Below are 10,528 nucleotides of genomic sequence, written 5' to 3'. Positions count from 1 at the left end.
AATTTATAAGTCACTCCACACTCATTCCACATGTGCTTTAGGTATGCTGACATGAAGTTGGTACCTCTGTCAGACACCACCTCCTTAGGGAAACCCACTCTGGTAAAGATACCAATGAGGGCCTTGGCTACTGCAGGGGCAGTAGTCGACCTAAGGGGAATAGCTTCAGGATACCTGGTAGCATGATCCACTACTACCAGGATGTACATATTTCCTGAGGCTGTGGGAGGTTCTAGTGGACCAACTATGTCCACACCCACTCTTTCAAAGGGCACCCCCACCACAGGAAGTGGAATGAGGGGGGCCTTTGGATGCCCACCTGTCTTACCACTGGCTTGACAGGTGGGGCAGGAGAGGCAAAACTCCTTAACCATGTTGGACATATTGGGCCAGTAGAAGTGGTTGACTAACCTCTCCCACGTCTTGGTTTGTCCCAAATGTCCAGCAAGGGGAATGTCATGGGCCAATGTTAGGATGAACTCTCTGAACAGCTGAGGCACTACCACTCTCCTAGTGGCACCAGGTTTGGGGTCTCTGGCCTCAGTGTACAGGAGCCCATCTTCCCAATAGACCCTATGTGTTCCATTTTTCTTGCCTTTGGACTCTTCAGCAGCTTGCTGCCTAAGGCCTTCAAGAGAGGGACAGGTTTCTTGTCCCTTACACAGCTCTTCCCTTGAGGGTCCCCCTGGGCCCAAGAGCTCAACCTGATAAGGTTCAAGCTCCAAAGGCTCAGTTCCCTCAGAGGGCAGAACTTCTTCCTGAGAAGAGAGGTTCCCTTTCTTTTGCTGTGTTGCAGTTGGTTTCCCAACTGACTTTCCTTTTCTCTTGGTAGGCTGGGCCATTCTTCCAGACTCCAGCTCTACTTGTTCACCCTGTGCCTTGCACTGTGCTCTGGTTTTCACACACACCAGTTCAGGGATACCCAGCATTGCTGCATGGGTTTTTAGTTCTACCTCAGCCCATGCTGAGGACTCCAGGTCATTTCCAAGCAGACAGTCCACTGGGATATTTGAGGAGACCACCACCTGTTTCAGGCCATTGACCCCTCCCCATTCTAAAGTAACCATTGCCATGGGATGTACTTTTCTCTGATTGTCAGCGTTGGTGACTGTGTAAGTTTTTCCAGTCAGGTATTGGCCAGGGGAAACCAGTTTCTCTGTCACCATGGTGACACTGGCACCTGTATCCCTCAGGCCCTCTATTCTAGTCCCATTAATTAAGAGTTGCTGTCTGTATTTTTGCATGTTAGGCGGCCAGACAGCAAGTGTGGCTAAATCCACCCCACCCTCAGAAACTAGAGTAGCTTCAGTGTGGACCCTGATTTGCTCTGGGCACACTGTTGATCCCACTTGGAGACTAGCCATACCAGTGTTACCTGGATGGGAGTTTGGAGTGGAACCTTTCTTGGGACAGGCCTTGTCTCCAGTTTGGTGTCCATGCTGTTTACAGCTATGACACCAGGCCTTTTTGGGATCAAAGTTTTTACCCTTGTACCCATTGTTTTGTAAAGAGGCTCTGGGCCCACCCTCCTGTGCAGGTTTTTGGGGGCCTGTAGAAGACTCTTTACTATTTTTAGTTTTGGTTGTCTCATCACCCTTCCCCTGGGGAGTCTTTGTGACCCCTTTCTTTTGGTCACCCCCTGTTGAAGTCTTGGACACCCTTGTCTTGACCCAATGGTCCGCCTTCTTTCCCAATTCTTGGGGAGAAATTGGTCCTAGGTCTACCAGATGCTGATGCAGTTTATCATTGAAACAATTACTCAATAGGTGTTCTTTCACAAATAAATTGTACAGCCCATCATAATTACTTACACCACTGCCTTGAATCCAACCATCTAGTGTTTTCACTGAGTAGTCAACAAAGTCAACCCAGGTCTGGCTCGAGGATTTTTGAGCCCCCCTGAACCTAATCCTGTACTCCTCAGTGGAGAATCCAAAGCCCTCAATCAGGGTACCCTTCATGAGGTCATAAGATTCTGCATCTTGTCCAGAGAGTGTGAGGAGTCTATCCCTACACTTTCCTGTGAACATTTCCCAAAGGAGAGCACCCCAGTGAGATCTGTTCACTTTTCTGGTTACACAAGCCCTCTCAAAAGCTGTGAACCATTTGGTGATGTCATCACCATCTTCATATTTAGTTACAATCCCTTTAGGGATTTTCAACATGTCAGGAGAATCTCTGACCCTATTTATGTTGCTGCCACCATTGATGGGTCCTAGGCCCATCTCTTGTCTTTCCCTCTCTATGGCTAGGATCTGTCTTTCCAAAGCCAATCTTTTGGCCATCCTGGCTAACTGGATGTCCTCTTCACTGGGGCTATCCTCAGTGATTTCAGAGGTGTTGGTCTCTCCTGTGAGGGAACCAGCATCTCTGACTATTATTTTTGGAGTCAGGGTTTGAGGGACCCTGTTCTCCCTAGATAGGACTGGTAGGGGGGAATTGTCCTCCAAGTCACTATCCTCTTCCTCTGAGTTGCCACCCTCAGAGGGGTTGGCCTTTTCAAACTCTGCCAAAAGCTCCTGGAGCTGTATTTTGGTAGGTTTGGGGCCCATTGTTATTTTCTTTATTTTACAGAGTGACCTTAGCTCCCTCATCTTAAGATGGAGGTAAGGTGTGGTGTCGAGTTCCACCACAGTCACATCTGTGCTAGACATTTTGCTTCTAAAAGTTGGAATACTTTTTAAGAATCTACAACTGGTTCTAGAATCTAATTCAAACTTTTACAAACTTTTAAACTCTAAAAAGAAATGCTAAACAGGATCTAACACAAGGCCCTAGCAGGTCTTTTAAGAATTTAGAAAACTTTTCAAATTGCAAAAATCAATTTCTAATGACAATTTTGGAATTTGTCGTGTGATCAGGTATTGGCTGAGTAGTCCAGCAAATGCAAAGTCTTGTACCCCACCGCTGATCCACCAATGTAGGAAGTTGGCTCTGTATGTGCTATTTCAAAGTAAGGAATAGCATGCACAGAGTCCAAGGGTTCCCCTTAGAGGTAAAATAGTGGTAAAAATAGATAATACTAATGCTCTATTTTGTGGTAGTGTGGTCGAGCAGTAGGCTTATCCAAGGAGTAGTGTTAAGCATTTGTTGTACATACACATAGACAATAAATGAGGTACACACACTCAGAGACAAATCCAGCCAATAGGTTTTGTATAGAAAAATATATTTTCTTAGTTTATTTTAAGAACCACAGGTTCAAATTCTACATGTAATATCTCATTTGAAAGGTATTGCAGGTAAGTACTTTAGGAACTTTAAATCATAAAAATTGCATGTATACTTTTCAAGTTATTGACAAATAGCTGTTTTAAAAGTGGACACTTAGTGCAATTTTCACAGTTCCTGGGGGAGGTAAGTTTTTGTTAGGTTAACCAGGTAAGTAAGACACTTACAGGGCTTAGTTCTTGGTCCAAGGTAGCCCACCGTTGGGGGTTCAGAGCAACCCCAAAGTCACCACACCAGCAGCTCAGGGCCGGTCAGGTGCAGAGTTCAAAGTGGTGCCCAAAACGCATAGGCTAGAATGGAGAGAAGGGGGTGCCCCGGTTCCGGTCTGCTTGCAGGTAAGTACCCGCGTCTTCGGAGGGCAGACCAGGGGGGTTTTGTAGGACACCGGGGGGGACACAAGTCCACACAGAAATTTCACCCTCAGCGGCGCGGGGGCGGCCGGGTGCAGTGTAGAAACAAGCGTCGGGTTCGCAATGTTAGTCTATGAGAGATCTCGGGATCTCTTCAGCGCTGCAGGCAGGCAAGGGGGGGATTCCTCGGGGAAACCTCCACTTGGGCAAGGGAGAGGGACTCCTGGGGGTCACTTCTCCAGTGAAAGTCCGGTCCTTCAGGTCCTGGGGGCTGCGGGTGCAGGGTCTCTCCCAGGTGTCGGGACTTTAGGTTCAAAGAGTCGCGGTCAGGGGAAGCCTCGGGATTCCCTCTGCAGGCGGCGCTGTGGGGGCTCAGGGGGGACAGGTTTTTGTACTCACAGCCTTAGAGTAGTCCTGGGGTCCCTCCTGAGGTGTTGGATCGCCACCAGCCGAGTCGGGGTCGCCGGGTGCAGTGTTGCAAGTCTCACGCTTCTTGCGGGGAGCTTGCAGGGATCTTTAAAGCTGCTGGAAACAAAGTTGCAGCTTTTCTTGGAGCAGGTCCGCTGTCCTCGGGAGTTTCTTGTCTTTTCGAAGCAGGGGCAGTCCTCAGGGGATGTCGAGGTCGCTGGTCCCTTCGGAAGGCGTCGCTGGAGCAGGATCTTTGGAAGGCAGGAGACAGGCCGGTGAGTTTCTGGAGCCAAGGCAGTTGTCGTCTTCTGGTCTTCCTCTGCAGGGGTTTTTCAGCTAGGCAGTCCTTCTTCTTGTAGTTGCAGGAATCTAATTTTCTAGGGTTCAGGGTAGCCCTTAAATACTAAATTTAAGGGCGTGTTTAGGTCTGGGGGGTTAGTAGCCAATGGCTACTAGCCCTGAGGGTGGGTACACCCTCTTTGTGCCTCCTCCCAAGGGGAGGGGGTCACAATCCTAACCCTATTGGGGGAATCCTCCATCTGCAAGATGGAGGATTTCTAAAAGTTAGAGTCACTTCAGCTCAGGACACCTTAGGGGCTGTCCTGACTGGCCAGTGACTCCTTGTTTTTCTCATTATTTTCTCCGGCCTTGCCGCCAAAAGTGGGGCCTGGCCGGAGGAGTTGGGCAACTCCACTAGCTGGAGTGTCCTGCTGGTTTGGCACAAAGGAGGTGAGCCTTTGAGGCTCACCGCCAGGTGTGACAATTCCTGCCTGGGGGAGGTGTTAGCATCTCCACCCAGTGCAGGCTTTGTTACTGGCCTCAGAGTGACAAAGGCACTCTCCCCATGGGGCCAGCAACATGTCTCGTTTTGTGGCAGGCTGCTAAAACTAGTCAGCCTACACAGATAGTCGGTTAAGTTTCAGGGGGCACCTCTAAGGTGCCCTCTGGGGTGTATTTTACAATAAAATGTACACTGGCATCAGTGTGCATTTATTGTGCTGAGAAGTTTGATACCAAACTTCCCAGTTTTCAGTGTAGCCATTATGGTGCTGTGGAGTTCGTGTTTGACAGACTCCCAGACCATATACTCTTATGGCTACCCTGCACTTACAATGTCTAAGGTTTTGTTTAGACACTGTAGGGGTACCATGCTCATGCACTGGTACCCTCACCTATGGTATAGTGCACCCTGCCTTAGGGCTGTAAGGCCTGCTAGAGGGGTGTCTTACCTATACTGCATAGGCAGTGACAGGCTGGCATGGCACCCTGAGGGGAGTGCCATGTCGACTTACTCGTTTTGTCCTCACTAGCACACACAAGCTGGTAAGCAGTGTGTCTGTGCTGAGTGAGAGGTCTCCAGGGTGGCATAAGACATGCTGCAGCCCTTAGAGACCTTCCTTGGCATCAGGGCCCTTGGTACTAGAAGTACCAGTTACAAGGGACTTATCTGGATGCCAGGGTCTGCCAATTGTGGATACAAAAGTACAGGTTAGGGAAAGAACACTGGTGCTGGGGCCTGGTTAGCAGGCCTCAGCACACTTTCAATTGTAAACATAGCATCAGCAAAGGCAAAAAGTCAGGGGGCAACCATGCCAAGGAGGCATTTCCTTACAGGTTCAAATTGATCCAGCCCTGATCCGATCCTGATTCCCGACGACTGTGGTGCGATGAGGCGATGTACTCGGTAACCCCGAGAGAACAACGTGAGTCTTGATAGGGATTAGTGTGTGTGGAAGCTGGTTGAGAAGTGAGACAAGACAGTGCATCTTGGGATTTGTAGTTTCAAATGTAGTGGTGGAATGCAGTGGACTGAATTTGAAAGTCAGTTATTATGTGGCATTATTTGCTGGGCTTGTGGGAATGAAAATTATTGTGTTCTTGACAACTTATTTTGACTTTTGAGGAAAACAGTGTAAGAATTTTTCTAATTTAAAAGATGCTTGTGGTATAAAGTTGTAGAGAGGTACCTCAGTCAATAAGATGTAATCTAAATATGTGTTAAATTGTCTGAAGTTGTTTGCTAAGGTGAGGTGTACTGTAAAGCAATATCAGTCAAACCAAGATAGGGATGTAACATATATGTTGTGTAATAGTACTAAGTGAGCCTGCCAGTTATTCATTCCTTAGTGGACAGGAATGAGTGCTCTGAGTAAGTCAAACTCCTGTAGGTCAAGGGCCTTCTGCTGTATGAAGTGGATATTCTCTTTATTTTTGAAATGTCGGTCTACAGAACAAAGACAACGTTAACACTGAGAAAGGTGGGAAGAGTTCAGGAGAGAGATGGTAAAATACAGGTGCTTATGTCGTAGGGTGCTGCAAGGGATTGGCTGCTGAATGCTGAGAATGTGCTGAGATTGGTTGAGCTTGGACTGTAATGCAGTCGTATTGGCAGATGAATCGTGAGCTCAGTGGAATGAAGAGCACTTGAAATTATGGTTCCCATAGAGTGGCACGTTCCACATACTCTCTGAGAAGGAGAATGTATAACCTTAGACCCCAGCCTAGACTCACACAATTTGAGGCCCTGAATTCCTGGGAACAGGTCACAAACAAAAAGAAGAGAAAGAATTTTGTGCTGAAAGTCGGTGACAAGGCTTACTCTTGGATAAGAGCCCAGGATGATGAGATGCAGAGGAGATGGAGGGAGGATGTTATTGAGGTGGTAGGAGCTTATCCGCTGATAGATAGCGAGGGCATAGAGAAGGAGAGGCCCATTACTAAAAAGAAAAGTAGGGCTGAGACAGAAGCAGAAAGTGAGGAGGACACCTTTGTAGACTAACTCTGAAGGATAAGGCAAACCTCATATCATGCATCACCGACAACAGGTGCTACAGTCCAGGTATCAACAGAGAACAAATCTATTTCTAAACCATATTCCAAGGCCACCTCACCTCCAAGTTACACTGAGACCACTGTCTCATCCCCCGCCCCGACATCAACACCTACTACTTTAGTTGAGTCCCAGTCTTTGACAAGGATGAGCATTCACTCTACCACCCCTTTAAGCATTTTTGAACATGCTGAATGCATCCAGTATACTAGATCCTGGGACCTTGCAGGGAGTGATCTCAGGAACCCCCATTACAGGAGGAACTCCAGGAGCCACGACACAAGGATCTAGCTCAATTAAAAACTGAGTTTGAAGAGATCATATGGAGTAACACAGGTTTGGATTTCTTAGGACAGTACAGTGAGAATTAACTGCATTGCTTGAATAAAGAGGCTGCAAGAGAGGCACAAGAAACCTATGTGAAAATGGAAAGAGTGGCAGATGAAGGAGGGTTTGACCTAATGGAAAGGAAGAAACTGTGGAAGAATGTCAGGATGATGATGAGCAGCAAGGACTTAAGGTTAGTAAAGCTGAAGGGATTGAAAATGCATGTAAGAGAACTGATTGAGAGCATCAGGGAATGGAATGATGTGGAAACATTTGGGGAATTGCAGTCCAAGAAGGAAAGATTAAAGGTAAAATGGAAGAAGGGGTCACTAGGGAGAGCGGGTCTTTTGCGTTGGCACCGAGGGACACTTCTTTGTCGGAGCTGCGAGGTCTTCCAAGCAGAACCCCTGTATCAAACTTATCAACCATTCCTGAGGCCTTTTCACTGTGGGCAGTATGACTGAGAACAATGTGAACAATGAGCTCCTTGACTACAAGGAAGACCAAGAGGAGAACCAGGCAGGAGCAGATACAGCCGAGGTCCCAACCAAGAAGGAGGTGAAGGACTCCTACCTCTCAATTCACAGTTCTTGTTTCCGGGACTTTCTTATGAAGCCCAAGCTCCTGTGTGCCATTGTGAACTTTGGATTGGAGCACCCATCGGAAGTCCAGCATGAGTGTATCCCACACGGCATCCTTGGGATGGAAGTCCTGTGCCAGGCCAAATCAGGCATGGGGAAAACAGCAACCTTCATGTTAGCCATTTTGCAGCAGCTGGAGCCAGTGACTGGACATGTATTGGTGCTTGTAATGTGTCACATCCGTGAACTGGCCTTTTAGATCAACAAGGAGCACAAACGATTCTCAAAGTACATGCCCACAGTGAAGGTCCAAAGTGGTTCTTTGGCAGATTATCCATTAAGAAGGATGAAAACATTCTAAAGAAGAACTGCCCTCACATCGTGGTGGGGACCCGTGGGTGCATCCTGGGTCTGGCGCGGAACAAGATCCTGAACCTCAAACACATTAAGCACTTTATCCTAGATGAGTGTGACAAGATGCTGGAGCAGCTTGATATGTGCAGAGACATCCAGGAGATCTTCTGCATGACCCCGCACGAGAAGCAGGTCATGATGTTCATCGCCACTCTGAGCAAGGAGATCCGGCCAAGTTTATGCAAGATCCCATTGAAATCTTTGTGGATAACGAGACCAAGCTAACCCTGCATGAACTGCAGTAGTATTACGTCAAGCTGAAAGACAATGAGAAGAATCACAAGCTCTATGACCTACTGGATGTGCTGGAGTTCAATCAGGTGGTAATCTTCATTCAGTCTGTTCAGTGATGCATTGTTCTGGCACAGTTATTGGTAGAGCAGAACTTCCCTGCAATAGCCGTCCACTGAGGCATGCACAGAAGGAAAGGTTGTCCCATTACCAGCAGTTTAAGGGCTTCCACCACTGGATCTTGGTGCCTACCAATCTTTTTGGCAGGGTAATGCACATTGAACGAGTCAACATTGCCTTCAATTATGACATGCCAGAGGACTCTGACACTTATCTGCATCGGCTACCCAGAGCAAGACATTTTGGTACAAAGGGCCTTGCTATTACATTTGTGTCAGATGAAACAGACACTAAGATCGTGAACGAGGTGCAGGATTGGTTTGAGGTGAACATCAGCAAGCTTCCTGAGAAAATTGACATCTCCTCATACATTGAACAGACCAGGTAAAAGAACCGCCTCAGCACATTTCAGTTTGTTGGCATCATTGTTTTTTTGTTTTTTTGCTTTTACTTCTGAGAATGAATGAGGTTACAGCCTCTATCTGCTCCCCAGGCAACTGATTTGTAGTCTCTTGATTTTCTTATGCTGAAATTCAAAGTGATGACTGTAAACCATAGCTGCAGCACCTTTCTTAAGTGGCTGGACAATGCAGAACTTTATAGCAGCAACAAATCAGAAAAAAAGCATGTCTAAATGGGCATGTCATCCTCTTGTAGACTCTGGATTTGCAGTGTAAAGTTTGGCCTGCATCCTGCTCTGCTCATCATTGGGCATGTCTTGTGGTCTGCAGTGGTGACCCAGTGATGCTAGTCTGAGGATGAAGAAGGAAATATCAGAAGTCTCCTCTCTTCACTTGGCCTGCCATGAAGACTCAACACCAAGCAGAACAGGTTGGTTCAAGATCAATTCTAGTGATGGTACTACAGCTGATCCCTCAATGTTCTTTGTTTTAGAAAAAAATACAAGATGATGGTTCTTTTATACAAAATGTGGATTTCCTTTGTGGGAACATTGATGTCCCAATTATAATCTATCCTGTATTACACACTTGACTATTTGTTTAATAAAAAAAGAAAAAACACAATAAAAAAGAACATAACAAAAGAAGGAGTCCCTGGGGGTAGCGAGGGAGAGGTTACAGAGGATTTAATGAAGGAGTCCCCTTTGTGTGAAGTCCAGGGAAGAACGTATGTGCAATTCCCCTGGTCTCAAACAGACCTTTTCCATTTTAAAAACACTCTCCCGAAGTTGAGGGAAAATCTTGACAAATGGTTCACTCAAATAGCGCAGGTAGTGGCAATTTTGAAGGTCCTGTATGAAGACTTGGATTTCCTTTTTGAGGTAGCCGTATAAAAGGATTTGTGGGCAGAATGTAAGATAGTCATAAATTGGCCAACGCAAGAACCCCGTAGAGTAGCAAACACAAATGCACCATCGTCACTGGGTGAAGACCAAGGATGACACAGTCATTGCTCACTGAAAACCAAGGGCCCCCACAGAAAAATAAATTGTCCCAGGACTTTCAGAATGTCACAAAAGCCCAAATAATTTGTACATGCTTACTTTGAGACAATAATGCAGGTGTAAAGGGAGCATAGTGATATGACTGACTTTCTTGGAAGCAACATGGAAGTATTTCTGGCCTCCTTTGTACATGGGTTACGACTAGAAAACAGCAATCAAATCACACAGGACGTTCTTTGTTGGGAAAGTAAGCCCATAGATGAGATACTGCGTTACACAAAATACTTCAGTGATAAGCTAGACGTTAAACAAAGAGGACTGAAAGAGAAACGTATGGTTGCCAAAACTAATTTAGTGCAAAATAGAAGTGTAAGGGGACTAATCATGCTTTGTCCAGGGCCAGACCTTGATACAAACCTAGGACTGAACATGCAGGGAGTCTCTATGTCCTACCAAGGAAATGTCCAAGGGATGGGAAGATGACAGGGAGGTATGTCCAGAAGAAGTATAGGCGCTCTGAAGAAGGTTACCTTCTGTCACATCTGCAACAAGGTCGGCACCAAATCTCATAATGCAAGGGGAACTTCCCCCTGTACTGAGACCCCTTATGATAAACCCAAAAACCCAGAGA

General features: G+C 46.6%; 1 pseudogene; it reads left to right on the top strand.

The window, feature by feature from the left end:
- Positions 1–7,602: 7,602 nt before the first annotated feature.
- Positions 7,603–8,880, top strand: LOC138247303 (spliceosome RNA helicase DDX39B-like; annotated as a pseudogene).
- The last annotated feature ends 1,648 nt before the right edge of the window (positions 8,881–10,528 follow it).

This window comes from Pleurodeles waltl, chromosome 7 (genome assembly GCF_031143425.1).
Source record: "Pleurodeles waltl isolate 20211129_DDA chromosome 7, aPleWal1.hap1.20221129, whole genome shotgun sequence".
Lineage (NCBI taxonomy): Eukaryota > Metazoa > Chordata > Amphibia > Caudata > Salamandridae > Pleurodeles > Pleurodeles waltl.
Note: the sequence above shows the minus strand (reverse complement) of the source record. Positions and strands in the feature narration are given on the sequence as shown.